The 16,561-nt window shown below is 45.3% G+C and overlaps 1 long non-coding RNA gene across 1 annotated transcript; it reads left to right on the top strand.

The window, feature by feature from the left end:
* Positions 1-494: 494 nt before the first annotated feature.
* Positions 495-11,586, top strand: LOC123928359. Its single transcript, XR_006815675.1, has 3 exons — positions 495-552; positions 3,010-3,111; positions 11,201-11,586. It is a non-coding gene; the product is annotated as an uncharacterized LOC123928359 (long non-coding RNA).
* Positions 11,587-16,561: the final 4,975 nt, after the last annotated feature.

Genomic DNA, 16,561 nt, shown 5'->3' with positions numbered 1-16,561 from the left:
ATTCGAGTCTGGGTCATTTGTGGTCACTCTGCCTAACTCTTTACCCCAATTCTCTAAGAGCTGTGGAGGCAGCAACTGAGAAGTCTCTGCCCCATGTCCCGTGGTGCCTCTCCAGCCTGAGAGACAGTGGCCGAGAACGGTTGAAGTATGAGGAACAGGGACAGCTATGGACGGAGAGAGGAAGGGGTGTGACAGAGGGAAGGGTCAGCAGATAAAGAAAGTGAAAAGCAGAAGAGGAAGGGAAGGGAAGGGAAGGAGAGAGGGGCAAAGTTGTGCTGAGGGGAAGGAACATGTAGGAAGGAGAGAAAGATGGAGAAGTGACTGAAGAAAAGGGAAGGTATTCATGTGTCCCAGAAACAAGCCATCCCACTGAGCTCTGTTCACATTGCAGAATCATGAGCAAAAAAAAAAAAAAAAAAAAAAAAGACTGCTGTTTTGGGGTGCCTGGGTGGCTCAGTCATGATCTCGGGGTTCTGGGATCAAGTCCTGTGTCATGGAGCTCCACACTCAGCAGGGTCTGCTGGTCCCTCTCCCTCCGCCCCTCCCACACGGGTACGTGTCGCTCTCTCTCAAATAGATAAAAATCTTAAAAAAAAAAAAGAAGGAAATGATTGCTATTTTAAGCCACTAAGTCTTGGAGTGGTTAGTTATGTGGCAGTTGGTGACTGCTCTGCCCTCTACGGTGCGGAGTTCGGGCTTGGTGCTCTCGCAGACCATGTGGATGTTTAGTGGGATTGCGGAGGTGGTTCCTGTCTTGTAAGGATCTTTGTTGACCGCTGTATGGATAAGGGGTGGAGGGGGCCAGTACTGGACACAGAAGAGGTGTAGAAATGGTCAGGAGACGATTTCAGAAATGGAGGCCCCCAGAGGGCCTTGTTATAGGACTTGCCAACACCGGTCCCATGTCCAGATGATTAATTTGAAGTAATCAGGGTGGTTCCACCATCCTGGCCAGAGGTTGGTTCAAGAGTGGGCACTTTTTTTTTTTTTTACAGTAAGCTTTATGCCCAATGTGGGTAGAGGCATTGGGGGCAAGTTTGTGCTGAATTATTCTCAAATGAGTTTTCTTCCCTGGTGCTCATCTCATGAGCTTGTGGCAAAATGAGGACATTAAGGACAAAGTACAGTCTTTATGAAGTTAAATTTAATTCAGCTAAAGGTTTATAATTATTCTAAGATGATTATGTTCTTATTTTGTTGTTAAAATTTCCTTTTTAAAAAATATTTTTTTTTGTTTATTCATTTGAGAGAGAGAGAGAACAAGCATGAGCAGGGGGCAGGGTCAGAGGGAGAGGGAGAAGCAGACTCCCTGCTGAGCAAGGAGCCTGACTCGAGGCTTGATCCCAGGACCCCAGGATCATGAGCTGAGCTGAAGGCAGTCACTTAACCAACTGACCCACCCAGGTACCCCCAAATTTCCTTTTATAAATAAAATGATAATGATGGTTGCTATTTAATCTAACAAGATGTTTTTACTTTGTTGTTTTTTAAGAAGATATTTATTTATTTATTTGAGAGAGAGAGAGACAAAGAGAGAATGAGAGAGAGAGTGCACAAACATGGGGAGAGTCAGAGGGAGAGAGAGAGAGAGAGAGAGAGAGATTCCCAGGCCAACTTTGCTCTGAGCACGCAGCCTGAAGTGGGGCTCAATCTCAGACCTTGAGATCGCGACCTGAGCTGAAATCAAGGGTCGGATGCCTAACTGACTGATCCACCTGGATACCTCAGAATGTTTTTATTTCGTAAGACACAAAAGGGGCACCTGGCTGGCTCATTCAGTGGAGCGTGGGACTCTTGATCTTGAGGTTCGAGCCCCACATTGGGTGTAGCAATTACCTCAAAATAAAATCTTTAAGAAAAAAAAAACACACAAATAACCCCCTCAACTCTTACTGGTCTTCTTCTCATCTGTTGTCTTTGAGGGAAATCCTCAGGTCCAGGAATCCCCTAGTCGAGGCTCCCCATGGTCCTGGTCTCTTTGGGGTCAGAGAGGATGTCTTTGAGACGCACAGAAGCCTCGTCCTGCTGTAGGCTTGAGCTGTAGGCTTAGTGCTGATTCATGGCCTCTGGTGTTATCTGGCCTGTAACAGTTAGGGGGTTGGCTGAACCTGTAATGGGTCTAGGCTCTGCCTCTGTGTGGCCCGGAGCGGGCTCTGGAAAGAACTGTGCCCCCTCCCAGCCACTCCCCGCTTCAGTGACTTTAGCCTTGGGGTTTTCAGAGGGAGCTGTGTGGTCTGTTTTGTGCCCAGGAATGTTCTCTCCACAATGAGAATAACAATGGCATTAAAAAAAAAAAAGATTTTATTTATTTATTTGACAGAGAGAAACACAGCAAGAGAGGGAACACAAGCAGGGAGAGTGGGAGAGGAAGAAGCAGGCTTCCCGCTGACGTGGGGCTCGATCCCAGGACTCTGGGATCATGACCTGAGCTGAAGGCAGATGTTTAACGACTGAGCCACCCAGATGCCCCTAGTAATGGCATTTTCGACTTGTATTTCTCTTCACTGTTTTTTTTAGAGAACTAAAGCATCTTTCTAAGTGTCATCTCCCTTGATCTTCACAACATCGTGTTTATTAGCTTCATTTTAGGTGTGAGGGAACTGAGGCTCAGATGTGGTTAGCCGCTTGCCCCCCATGTGGCCTCTCTGTTCTCCTGTCCCACCTCAGAGTCTTTCTTGTTCTCCTGGGCTCATCTTTTATCACTTAATCTTCTCAATGTAATTTTCTGTTAACTTCTCAGGAACTCGTCTGGATGTGAGTTCCTTATTTCCTTGAATGCCCAGGACCCAGGGCAGGGCCTCGCGGAAGCTTCATGGTGTACGTCCGGGGCAGGTAGTAAGTCAGTGCTTGACATGGCATCAGAGAAGCTGAGTGGGACGATGCTGGGAGTCTCAGGGCCTTACCTCACAGGTTCTGCTACAGAGGGGGGATGGTTTGGGGCTAGGAGCCAGGAGAGGCTGGTTGTTGTGTCAAATATGCAGTAAGACTGAACCTCTGCGTCTTCTCTAGCTGTGGTCACTACTCCGCCGGAAACATGGGGCTGTTCTTCTCTGTCTCCATCTCTGCCCAGAGGCTGCAAGGAAATTAAAGAGGGGAGCCGTCGTGCACACGGTGAGTGACGAAGAATTTAAATAGGCAGGGCAGGGGCCCCTGGATGGCTCAGCTGACGAAGCATCCGGCTCTTGATCTCAGCTCAGGTCTTGATCTCAGGGTTGTTAGTTCAAGCCCTGCGTGGGGCTCCATGCTGGGTGTGGAGCCTGCCTGGAAAAAAAAAAAAAAAGGGCAAGGCAATCAGGTTTTTGTCCTCTGGGAGGCTATTGTTTAAAATTGTGGTAAACTATATGTACTACAAAATTTGCCATTTTAATCATCTTTATGTGTATAGTTCAGTGGTATTAATCACCTTCACAATATTGTGCAACAATGACCGCTCTTTATTTCTCAAGACTTTCATCACCCCAAACAGAAACTCTGTGCTTGTTAAGCAATAATTCCACGTTGCTTCCATCCGTCAGCCCGTGGTGTTCTTTGTTCTACTCTTTGTCTCTGGGTATTTGCCTATGCTACATCCTTCACGTAAATGGAATCATACAGTATTTACCCTTTTGCATCTGACTTATTTCACTTAGCATGATGTTTTCAAGGCTTATCCACATTGTGGTGTCTGTCAGAATTTCCTTCCTGGGCACTGGGATGGCTCCGTCATTAAGTGTCTGCCTTCAGCTCAGGTCATGATCCTGGGGTCCTGGGATGGAGCCCCGTGTTGGGCTCTCTGCTCGGTGGGCAGCCTGCTTCTCCCTCTGCTGTTCCCCCTGCTTGTGCTCTCTCACTCTCTTTGTCAAATAAGTAAATAAAATCTTAAAGGAAAAAAAGAACTTCGTTCTTGCTTATCCATTGTATGCTATAAAGTATATTTATCCAGTCATTGGATATGGTCATCTCTGTGGGACACTTGGGGTGTTTCCACATTTTGGCCACTGTGAAAAATGCTGCAGTGAATACTGGTATAGACTATCTGAGTCTGTTTTCAATTCTTTCTTTCTTTCTTTTTTTTTTGAAAAATGGAAACTGGGGCATTTCTCCTTCCTTGTGTCCTTCCCTCCCTCTCGCTCTGTCTTCTGTGAACCACTACACAACCCAAGAACTGGAATGCTATTATTAACCTACACCTACCCATCTGTTTCTCTAGATCACTCTACCCCCTCCTTGCTTCCCCCTCAATAGTAGCTGTTGCCTGATTTTGTGTTGATTATTCTATTGTTTAAATTACTTTTTAACGATCACACACAGACATCCACATCACACATATGCCCAAGTGAGACATTGTTTAATTTCTTTGTTTTCAAAGTACTATATGAAAATACTATATCTTGTCTTTGCAACATCCTTTTTTCCTCTGATATATAACTATGATTACTCTATGCTGTTACACATTCCTATGTTCATTTCCTTTCTTTTTTAAAAAAGATTTTATTTATTTATTTATTGGAGACAGAGAGAGAGAGAGAGTGAGAGCTTATAGGAGCAGGGAGGAGGGGCAGAGGGAGAGGGAGAGAAGCACATTCCCCAGTGAGGGAGGAGCCCGCGGTGGGACTCGATTCCAGGACCCTGGGATCACAACCTAAGCTGAAGGCAGATGCTTAACCCACTGAGCCACCCAGGCTCCCTCTTTCTTTCTTTTTTAAAAGATTCATTTTCTTTATTTTAGAACGAGAGAGAGAGACAGAGAGAGAGTGTGTGAGTGGGGGAAGGCGCAGAGGGACAGGAAGTGGGAGAGAAGCAGACTCTCCGCTGAGCATGGAGCTCACACAGGGCTCTATCTCACCACCCCTGAGTCCGTCACCTGAGCTAAAATCAAGAGTCAGACGCTCAACCAACTCAGCCACCCGGGCACCCCCATACATTCATTTTCAATACTACGTATATATATCATTGTATGAATATAGCACATTTTTTCTGCTACCCTGTTTTTGAGCACTTGTTGTGTTTCCAGATTTTTTTCCCCCAGTGAAGAACAATGCTGCTGGGAACATTGTTGGGGGTGTCTCCAGGTACATATGTGCTCACATTTCTTTTGAGTATGTGACTAGGAGTCAAATTCCTGGATCATTAGAATTTATGAATATTCAACTTTACAAGATAATATCAATTTTTAAAAAGATTTTATTTATTTATTTGACAGAGAGAAGGAGATCACAAGCAGGCAGAGAGGCAGGCAGAGAGAGAGGGGGAAGCAGGCTCCCTGCTGAGCAGAGAGCCTGATGTGGGGCTCTATACCAGGACTCTGAGATCATGACCTGAGCCAAAGGCAGAGGCTTAACCCACTGAGCCACCCAGGGGCCCTCAAATTTTTTTCCAAAAAATTGTACCAATTTACACTTTCTTTCTTTCTTTCTTTTCTTTTTTTAAAGATTTTATTTATTTATTTGAAAGACAGAGATCACAAGTAGGCAGAGAGGCAGGCAGAGAGAGCAAGAGGAGGAAGCAGGCTCCCCGCTGAGCAGAGAGCCCGATGTGGGGCTTGATTCCAGGACCCTGGGATCATGACCTGAGTCAAAGACAGAGGCTTTAACCCACTGAGCCACCCAGGTGCCCCCAATTTACACTTTCATCAGCAATATAACTGTTCAGTTGATCCATATGCTCTTGAATACTTGGTGTCATCAGCCTTCTTTATTTTTGTCAGTTAAACTCTGAATTTGCATTTCTCCATTCTTAGGGAGGTTGAGTATCTTTTCATATGTTTATTGGCCATATGTGTCTCTTTCTATATGGAGTGCTTGTTCGTGTATTTTGCAGAATTTTCTACTGGATTATCTTTTCTTCTTATTGATTAATAGAAATATTTTATATATTAGTATTAATTGACACTAATCCTTTGTTGGTTATATGTGTTGCAGATATATTCTCTCAATGTATTATCTTTTACTTTTACTTATTTTATTTTAAAGATTTTATTTATTTATTTGTCAGAGAGAGAGAGAGAGAGCACACAAGCAGGCAGAGTGGCAGGCAGAGGCAGAGAGAGAAGCAGGCTCCCCACCAAGCAAGGAGCCTGATGCGGGACTTGATCTCAGGACCTAGGATCATGACCTGAACCGAAGGCAGTGGCTTAACCCACTGAACCACTCAGGCGTCCCTACTTTTACTTATTGATGGTATTTGTTGAGGAACAAGAATTCTCAATGATAAAGATTTTTCTGGTCTTTCCTTTTCTGAGTAGCCTAGGATTAGAAAATAAGAAAAGTATGTGGTCTGTATTAGTTGTGGATGTTTCCTATATTCAGGACCTTTTGCTGAAAATAGCTGAGCTTTACCATGAAAAATTGTTATCGTCAGAGCACTTCACTCGGGATTTTGATTATTCAGAGAAATGAGGTTGGTGGGGCGCCTGGGTGGCTCAGTGGGTTAAGACCTCTGCCTTCAGCTCGGGTCGTGATCTCAGGGTTCTGGGATCGAGCCCCGCATCGGGCTCTCTGCTCAGCGGGGAGTCTGCTTCCTCCTCTCTCTCTGCCTGCCTCTCTGCCTACTTGTGATCTCTGTCAAAGAAATGAATGGAATCTTAAAAAAAAAAAAAACAGGGGCATCTGGGTGGCTCAGTGGTTAAAGCCTCTGCCTTCAGCTCAGGTCATGATCTCAGGGTCCTGAGATCGAGCCCCGCATTGGGCTCTCTGCTTGGCAGGGAGCCTACTTCCCCCTCTCTCTCTGCCTGCTTCTCTGCCTACTTGTGATCTTTGTCCGTCAAATACATAAATAAGTAAAGTCTTTAAAACAACAACAACAACAACAACAAACAAACAGAGAAATGAGGTTGGGTAAAACTGTTGTAATGGCTGTCAAATACATTTATTTATTTATTTATTCATTATTGTTACTGTTACTACTATTATTATTCTTTTTGGATATGCCAAATATATTTAAAAAAAAAGACTTGTGTTTATTTGACAGAAAGAGACACAGCTAGAGAGTGAACACAAGCAGGGGGAGTGGGACAGGGAGAAGCAGGCTTCCCGCTAAGCAGGGAGCCGGATGCAGGGCTTGATCCCGGGACCCTGGGATGGTGACCTGAGCCAAAGGCAGACACTTAACATGGGAGCCGCCCAGGTGCTCCGCCAAATACATTTAAAGGAAGTTCGAAATCTTGGGAACACAGAGAAGTGGAGAAGGAGAGCGAAAGGTTTACCATTTCTCTTGTTCCGTTATCTTGAAATTTCAAAGAAGTGAAGAACTGTAGGATCCCACAGCAAATTCCCTAAAGAATGGGAAGAACAACTCCACTATGCGAACTATGCTTCCATCTGTCGCACGGTTTCTCTGCACTATCACTTCTGAGGAGAACTCAGTGGCTTTCACTGTAGATACGACTAAGACCTGGGAAGTCAGTGATGGTTGCAATGATAGAAAAACAAGAATTCTGTTAGTCTTCATGAAGCACCGTGTATTGATCCTGTTATTTCATCAATAGTATCTAAAAGTTTTGGCTGTTGGGATTCCAAGGGGGGGGTGGATATGGTTTTAACTAGCTATTGTTATTGTTATTTTTATTTTTCATTAAAATTTTTTTTAAAATTTTATTTATTTATTTGACACACAGAGATCACAAGTAGGCAGAGAAGCAGGCAGAGAGAGAGGAAGGGAAGCAGGCTCCCTGCTAAGCTAAGAGCCGGATGTGGGGCTCGATCCCAGGATCCTGAGATCATGACCTGAGCCAAAGCCACCCAGGCACCCTGTTATTGTTATTTTTAAAGATTTTATTAATTTATTTGTTTGAGAGAGAGAGCAGGAGGGGGAACAGAGGGAGAGGGACAAGCAGGAAGGGGGTCAACCCCATGACCTGAGCCGCCGAAATCCTGTGTCAGCCCCTTAACCGACTGAGCCACCTGCGCCCCAGTTTTAAGTAATGAAGTAATTAAAGTGAAAGTAAGTAACTAAAACAAGTGTTACTGTTGGGTATGCTGACACACACACACACACACACACACACACACACACTATGTATGTACAAAACGCACTTCAGATATGCGAGAAGCATGACTGTGCAACAAAATGTGGTGCAGAACTGGCAGCTGAGCTGCAGCCAGGAGAACAAGCAAGACTTTAAAGACTCAACAAATTAAGAGCAAAAAGAAGAACAGGGCAGGAGGAACCACAGCATTTAGAAAAGGAAAGGATCTAGAAGTGAGAGATAAACTGTTATTTTTGCGACTTGAAAAAGAGATTGGGAGTCCCATTTCTAGGGTCCAAGACCCAAAAGTTGGCCTTTGATGTCATTTGAAAAGAATTACTAAATTCAAACCAGAAGGCAACAGAAGTGTCTGCTAGGGACTTATAAACCTGAAATGATGCTTTAAAAGTTGATCTATTTTCAACAACTAGTGGTGTTTCTAACTGCCTGGACCTGTGCTGGGTTGTACAGCGGGGATGGAGGACAGGAGAGAATCATCAGGGGAGAGAGTGGGGTGAGGGCAGGGCAAAGCGTGTGATTCCCAAGGCTCTGTCCTAGCGAGAAGAAAGCACACAGGCGCACTAAGGAGCAGCATCAGAGACACCTAGAAGGGCAGGTCTATCAGAAAGACTCTGAGAACTTTGCAAGAATAGTTCTGTAGGGAAGTGGGAGAGGCGTGGGCTTGGGGGAGGAAAAGGGAAACTCTGAGGGGAACCGGAAATCCAGTCTGGGCTCCTCATCTCCCCTGGTGTATTGAGTGGGCCTGTGGGCATGTGCAGCCCGCATGGGAGGAGTAACTGCACAGAAGCAGGGACGTTGCCGACACTGGTACAGATTATACAAGACAGACGACGACCTGACACAGAAGACGATGCTCCAGGATGAAGGTCTGCCACGTTGTCAGTTGTAAGTTTCAGGTTAGGACTGACCTGTGATCACACGCACTTGTTTTTAGAGGCACCAACGTGACACGACTTGAAGAGTGAGAGGGAACACGGGCTTGAATACATTACCTTGTTGTTAAAGCCTTGATTTTGGGGCACCTGGGTGGCTCAGTCGTTAAGCGTCTGCCTTTAGCTCAGGTCATGATCCTGGGGTCCTGGGATCGAGCCCCGCATCAGCCTCCCTGCTCGGCGGGAAGCCTGCTTTGCCCTCTCCCGCTCCCCCTGCTTGTGTTTCCTCTCTCGCTGTGTCTCTCTCTCTGTCAAATAAATAAAATCTTAAAAAAAAGGCTTGATTTTTATCTTCTATATTATAATTCACAAAATCGGTATAGTTCACAGACTAGGTAGCAGGGCACCTCGGAGTCATTCTATTTTCGTTTTCTTTTTTGTAAAGCACTCTGATATAGTAATGCATCAAAAAAAAATCTCAGCATATTATTTGGTATCATCTGTTTCTGATTTACACTACATACATACACCACATAATAAGACAAGTTTATATTTAATTATCTTTCCATCGTATAAAGCAATTCAGTGATGCATTTCTCCTGTGATTTGTGAAAACTTCACTCATTTTTTTAACATAGAAACACCTTTTTGAAATTAAAAAAAATTTTTAAAAGATATTATTAATTCATTTGACAGAGAGAGAGAGAGATCACAAGTAGGCAGAAGGACAGGCAGAGAGAGGGGGGAAGCAGGCTCCCCGCTGAGCAGAGAGCCCGATGTGGGACTCGATCTCAGGACCCTGAGACCATGACGTGAGCCGAAGGCAGAGGCTTAACACACTGAGCCACCCAGGCACCCCAAATTTTAAATTTTATAATTTTTTAAAAAATATATTTTTTTATTTGAGAGAGAGAGAGCAAGAGTGGGATGAGGGGCAGAGGAGGAAGCAGACTCCCTGCCGAGCAGGGAGCCTGACGTGGGGCTTGATCCTGGGGCCTCCAGGATTGTGACCTGAGCGGGGCAGACACTTAACTGACTGAGCCACCCAGGTGTCCCAGAAACACCTTTTTAAAAAAGAAAGATTTTATTTTTAAGTGATCTCTATACCCAGTGCAGGACACAAAATCACAAGATCAACAGTCACGTGCTCCACGGACTGAGGCAGCCAGCCCCTGTAGAAAAACCTCGTTCTAGCGCAGAGCAGCAGAGATGGAGCCCCGTTTCCTACAGCGCATGACTAGTGTCAGGGAGCTGGCCTCCAGTTCTCTGACAGAGCTATTTCTCCACGCTGAAGCCAGAGCCGCAGGTCCCTTGTTCCCGAGATGAGCCCTGATACGGATTGTTCTCTTTGGCTCCTGGGTCCTTGACTCAGATGGGGCTCCAGCAGGTCATTTGCTGTCCTGTGTATTGCTTTTAAAAGTCTTGATCTTCTCGGTGGGAATATCGCCTTCCTCCAATTTAGCCTGAACCTGAACGTCATCACACCCAACAAATAAACAGTAACTGGCTGGTTTTCTTCTGGCAAAGTGGAGGCCCAAAGAAGATAAACGTACGTAGAAAGAGAGGCAGTGCTCTAGCCTTTGTGAGAAAGATGGAGAGAGAAAGGCCCAGAATAAATGGCTGTACTTGTTCAAAACTCAGCCATGGCTTCAGAAGCACAGACAGTGCTCAGGTGGTTGGGAAATAAAGATCATTAGTTCTCATTTAGTGACTACTGCTTTCTTTCTTCTTCTGCAGTTTCAGATAAGAATGTTTCCTGTTTTCCCGGGGTCCTAGAGTAGAACTTCCCCTTTCACTAGCTGCTCACTGGTGGTCTCTGAACACCCTTTCTAATCCCTCCTTTATAGCCAGTCTCCCCGACATGCTCCTGATGGCTGTGCAGCCTGGAAAGGAAGTCCCCAGATGGCCCAGACACCTGCTGATCAAAGATAGAGAAGTTTCTTCATTACTCATAGGTTAGGGAGCCTGAGGCGTTGATTCGTGGTCTGTTGGTCACCCCCTAGACCTGGAGCACCTAAGTGTCGACAAGGAGTGTTTACTGCTCTGTCTCTCTCTCTCCCCCCCCTTTTTTTAGAAGGTGAGGGAGGAGTAGCGGAAGGGGGAGAGAGAGAATTTCAAGCAGACTCCACACCCAACATGGGCTTGATTTCACAACCATGAGCCAAAACCAAGAGTCAACTGAGCCACCGAGGTGCCCACCTGCTGTCTCCTTGTTGTCCCTAGGACAACATTTTGTATTTTGTGTCTCAGCTTGGCATCCCTTCTAATTCATGGATCTGGGTCCTCACAAAGCAAGCCTAGAGTCCATTCAGCTCAGCTGCCATCAGTGGCTCTGAGATTCACTCTTACATTTCCCCAACAGGTTCCAAGGAGTTTTCTCTAGTTCTGGTGGACATTCTCGGCAAGCCTGGAAGACGTGACTTCTAGCAGGGAGAGTCATTACTTCTGATCTTGAAGACCACGGGCCCATTGCATTTAGGAAGAGTTGCCAGAAACCTGCAAGATAATGACTGACTCGCTTCAGGCCTCCTGCTCCCATTTTCTCCTTCCTTTCCCCTTCTTCCCTGAGCAAAAGTATATAAAAGTTGCTCTTATTTTCAAGCAGTTCCCTTGATGTGGTCAGTTGTGCTCAGGCTTTCAGCTCAGTCTGGGCTCAAATCCCAGTTCTACCTGTAACTTGGTTTTCTTTTTCCTTTAAATAAAGATTTTATTTATTTATTTGACAGAGAGCACAGGAGAGCACAGGCAGGCAGAGGGGCAGAAGAAGAGGGAGAAGCTGACTCTTTGCTGAGCAGGGATCTTGATGCAGGGCTCAATCCCAGGACCCCGAGATCATGACCTGAGATCATGACCTGAGCTGAAGGGAGATGCTTAACTGACTGAGCCACCCAGGTGCCCTTATCTAATTATTTTTTAAAGTAGACTCCATGCCCAAGGTGGGGCTTGAACTCATTACCCTGAGACCAAGAGTCGCATGGTCTACTGACTGAACCAGCCAGGTGCCCCAGGCTCAAATTTTTTTTCTCTTACACTGCAGCCCTTAAGCTTTTATACTCTTCCTTGGCCTCATGATCACCTACCACTGCACCCCACAAGTAGTGACTGTAATACTTTTTGTGACTGAGGCCATACCATTACATACAGCCTTCAGACTTCTAAGGATAACAGCTGTGAGGACAACCTTGTCAGGAGTAAGGGGAATGTGGGACTCAAAGACTCTGACAGGTGAAGGCAAAGATCAATGTTCAGAGCTGGATTAGCATATTTCACTTTTTCTAAAGAACAAGAAAAAGCAGACTGTGTAGTGAGATGAGCTCTGGACTAGGAACACTGGTTAATACTGTGTCAATGGGTAAGAATATTTTAAAATTTAATGGAATTCTAAAATGAAAAATTATTATTAAAAAAATAAAAATGGACTATTATTTCTAAAAACAGTTACAGTAATTCACTTGGATAATATATTTAGATCATAAAGTTTTGCTTTCTTAAAACCAGCCAATAGACAGATTAATCACAATGAATGTTTGGTCATTGATTGTGATGGCTAATTTTTTATGTCAGTCTGATTGGACCACAGGGTACACAGATATTTAGTTAAACATTATTCTGGATGCTTCTATGAAAGAATTTTAGACGAGATTAACATTTAAAGATTTATTTATTTATTTTAGAGAGGAGAGGAGCATAGGGAGAGGGAGAGAAGCAGATTCCTCACTGAGCATAGAGCCTGATGTAGGGCTTGATTCCATATCCTTGATATCACGACCTGAGCTGAAATCAAGAATCAGATGCTTGGGGTCCCTGAATGGTCTGCTTTTGGCTCAGGTCATGATCCCAGAGTCCTGGGATTAAGCCCTGCATCAGGCTTTCTGCTCAGCAGCCCTCTCCCTCTGCCTGCCACTCCACCTGCTTGTGCTCTCATTCTCTCTCTGTCAAATAAATAAATAAAATCTTAAAAAAAAAGTCAGATGCTTAACCAACTGAGCTACCTGGACACCGTGAGAATTTAACACTTAAATTGGTCAGCTGAGTAAAGCAGATTGCCCTCCCCAATGTAGGTGGGCCCTATCTGATCAGTTGAAGGCCTGAATAGAACAAAAGTCTTCCCCTTCTACAAGTAAGAGAGAATTCTCCTGCTTGATGGCCTTTGAACTGGGACATTGGCTCTGTAGATTTCGGACTTGTCAGCCTCCATAATTGCATGAACCAATTCTTTATAATAAATCTCTACCTCCGTCTTTCTCTCTATCTCTGCATTTGTGTGTACATGTCTCCTAGTTATTCTGAGTCTCTGGAAAACTCTAAAGCACTGGTCTTATGTTTTGTAGTCGAAAATCTGGAAACTTGGAGAACTGATATTTTCAGTCATCATACACATAATATAGCCATAGTAAAATATGTAAGAATAAAAAGTCAGTCACACTCTCACTCAACCCTCCTTAAAATTCTGTTTCTTTATCGAAAGGTTACTGTCATGATTGTTTTCCTTTGGGCATATTTCTCTGCATTTACAACCATTCAGAGAACATAAATTCACACACTTAGTTCTGTCCACCTAAACAGAATTATATTATGCACATTGCTTTGTGAATGTCTTAGAGTTTTTTTTAATTTTAAAGATTTAATTTATTTATTTGACAGAGAGAGACACAGGGAGAGAGGGAACACAAGCAGGGGCAGAGAGAAAGGGAGAAGCAGGCTTCCGGCAGAGCAGAGAGCCCGACGTGGGACTTGATCCCAGGACCCTGGGATCATGACCTGGACCTTAGGCAGCGGCTTAACCGACAGCCACCCAGGTTCTCTTGTCTTAGAGCTTTTGGTGCATTAGAGTATTTTTGTTGGATAATCAAAGAGGGGGACTGGCTAGTTCAAAGGGCATGAGTACTTCATGTGTTAATGATTGTTGGGGTGGCTGGGTGACTCAGTTGGTTAAGTGTCTGCCTTCAGCTTGGGTCATGATCCCATGGTCCTAGGATTGAGCTCTGCGGGAGCCTGCTTCTCCCTCTGCCTATCCCATTACCCTCCTCATGCTCTCTCCCTCCCTCTCTCTCTCAAACAAATAAATTAAATAGTAATAAAAAAGGAATCATTTAAAAAATTGTTGTTTAAGTGCCTTCTAATGAGCTAACAGAACTAAAGGTGGTCCTAGGGACTCCAAACTTATAACTGGTCGACAAGTGGGTGGCCTGGGGGACTCGTGAACTTTGCAGTTGGGTTATACTGGAATAATTTTGACTCAGTGAAAGACAATGGAAGTATGATTCGAGAAAAGGAAGGATAAGAGGGTGGGGGTTGGTGAACATTTAATTCCTGGGCGGCCACTGACTTTTCAATGTCCCCGACTTACAGAGACCTGGAGAATATGCATGGAATGTGTGGCTATGGGAGTCTCTGCGTTTATGTGGCCTTTGTAGGGTCTTGGGTGTTCATGCTAAAGTGGCTGAATTGCACAGAAGGACCCTCTGTACAAGGACCCTGCAGGGTAGGATATAAATACCACGGAGGCAGGATCATCACGCCTTAGCTCACCAGAGTATCTCATGATATGCTTTCTTTAGGGAAGTCATTCATCCTTTCAGCACTCAACACTCTGTAACCAACTACTAAGTACCAGACACCAGGCCAGATTCTGGAAACACTAATGAGAGCACAGACTTCATGATGAAGCAGTCAGGGGCCGGCAGAGCAATGTGTAGACTGTAACTGAGCTCAAGAGGTTCACTGCTTGGGATGCAAGAAATAGAATACAACCCAAGGAAATGTTGAAAGCGAAGAACTTTCCATTACTTATTATAAGTAAGGAGACAGGGAAATAGCTCTCAACGTGCTCTCTCCCATGGGGTTAATAGGGGAAGCTTTCATTCAGTGCATTAAGAGACAGGAGCTCATTCAATGTGTTAGGAGACGGGAATGGGGAGCTTACAAAAGCAGTCTGTTCAATTGCACAAGCCTAGCATGTCAGCATTCTGGTGCACACATCATATGTTCAAAAAGTGGCAGAAAACCGCCTGTAGGAGGAGATGTTAGTATTCTAATGAGCTACAGTTAACTTCAGGACAACTCAGGGGGGGCTTCTGCAAAGGTCCTCAGCTCCAATCCAAGTCAATGACTCCCATAAGGGGCTATCAGGGGAGACACATCTAGCAAGGGGCTATCAGATGAAACATCTCATTGGACATCTCTTTGGCTGGAACTGTTGGTTCTGGAAAACAAAACACATTCCTTCCTTGCTTTTGTCTCTTCCCCTCCTCCCTTTTGCTGATAGCTTTCAGCTCTCTTATTTGAGTAACTTCCCGTTGCATTCTAGCTAACAAGACCACAAGACATAATGATATGTCTGCTCCCAGTTCAGTGTCCAGGGGATGGTAGGTATCCATGCGATGTGTGGAGAAAGGATAGAGCTGGTGTTGGGGTCAGGATCAGTGAAGCAGATTAACAAATGTTCATTAGTTGCTTCGAACTGTTGGAGTTCATCCTCTATCTTTCGTAGCAGGAAATGTACGCTTACATGGTGCATTATATCATGAGCAGTACTTCTCAAAGTCAAGGGCATGGCCAGATAGGCTCTGAGGAAGCTCCGCAGGGGTGAGGGACTGCCCCTTGGCAGAGTGGATAACCATGGCACCAGTGGGAATAAGTTATAAGTTATGCAGGACTATGTTAAGAAAAATAAAATGAAAAGAAGGAAAAGAGGGGCGCCTGGGTCGCTGTGTTGGTCAAACACCAAAGTCTTGATTTTGGCTCAAGTCACGTTTTCAGGGTCATGAGAGCGAGGCTCCTTGCTCAGCAGGGAGTCTGTTGGAGATTTTTCTCTCTCCTCCGTCTGCCCCATCCCCACCTGCTCTCTCTCTCTCAATCAATCTTAAAAAGAAAAAAAGAAAAAAGAAAACGGCACTTACTTGGGTCCAGAATTCTTTTTCGTGTGTACTCTTAGCTACAGTTATTAATTTGACCCTTAAAACGACCTTGTGAGGAGCACAAGCCAAGGACTGACCCCACAGGCTCAGAAAGCAACTTGGCCAGGATCACGCAGGTCGTTAAGTCGCTGAACTTTCCCTCAAGTCTCCAAATCTGTGCTCTGTCCGAGCACCCTGCTTTCTTCACCGGTAGCGGAGGCTGCAGTCGGACTCCCCTGAGCCCAATCTCGGATGGGGTCATTGGAAACGGATCAAAGGATGGAAAAAAAGGAGGGCTGACCGGAAGGGAACTGAAAGTATTTGCTGCTGAGGGGAAAGCAGAAGAAAGAAAAAAAATCAAGGAGCCCTGGGTTATGGCTTCAAAGCAAGTGCTTTCTGGGAAGGTGGGGAGCCCCTGCCTCTCCCCCCTCTGTGGGGGCCTAAGAAGGAGCAAAGCTTCATGGCCTTCGTGGAGCGCGCGCAGGGGAGGACGGCGGCGATGGGTTTGGTTGCTGTCTGGGTGAGGGAAGCAAGAGAAGGAAGAGAGAACTACCGTGGGAAAGTCGAAGAAGAGGAAAGGAGGAAAAGTAGAAGCACAGACAGGAGATGAGCGAAAGCACATCTACGGAAAGACATTTCAGGTTGCACGTGTGTTAACCTGGCTATCCACTCACACCTCCCCGGGGTCTTAGATCTTCCCGGGGTCCCTGTTCCTTTCCTTCAACGTGCACCCACTTATCCAGGGCTCCACTTCTCAGCCGCATGCCCCCAGCCCTCTCCTCCCACATTCACTATGCCTGTTGGAATGGGGGCTGTCTGAGATC

The sequence above is a fragment of the Meles meles genome, chromosome 17, assembly GCF_922984935.1.
Source record: "Meles meles chromosome 17, mMelMel3.1 paternal haplotype, whole genome shotgun sequence".
NCBI lineage: Eukaryota > Metazoa > Chordata > Mammalia > Carnivora > Mustelidae > Meles > Meles meles.
This window is presented reverse-complemented; position numbering and strand designations above follow the sequence as displayed.